This window comes from Gekko japonicus, unplaced genomic scaffold (genome assembly GCF_001447785.1).
Source record: "Gekko japonicus isolate JY-2015 unplaced genomic scaffold, Gekko_japonicus_V1.1 scaffold1799, whole genome shotgun sequence".
Lineage (NCBI taxonomy): Eukaryota > Metazoa > Chordata > Lepidosauria > Squamata > Gekkonidae > Gekko > Gekko japonicus.
Genome location: NW_015162004.1, coordinates 37012 through 37239, shown reverse-complemented (window position 1 = coordinate 37239; position 228 = coordinate 37012).

Genomic DNA, 228 nt, shown 5'->3' with positions numbered 1-228 from the left:
CTTCCGGCCGCCCCGCTTCCAGCCCTCATTCAGCCAGGAGGAGGCAGGAGAAGAGGGAGGGTAAGTTGCTTCCTCCCCGCCTCTCCCCACCCCTGCCTGCCTGGGGCCAGGGAGAGCCTTGGCGGGGCTTCCTCACACTCCCGCCGGCCTTGCAGGTCCACCGCCAGGCCCCTGATGTCAGGGGGTGTGGCATATGCTAATGAGTTATGCTAATGAGTTCCACTAGCT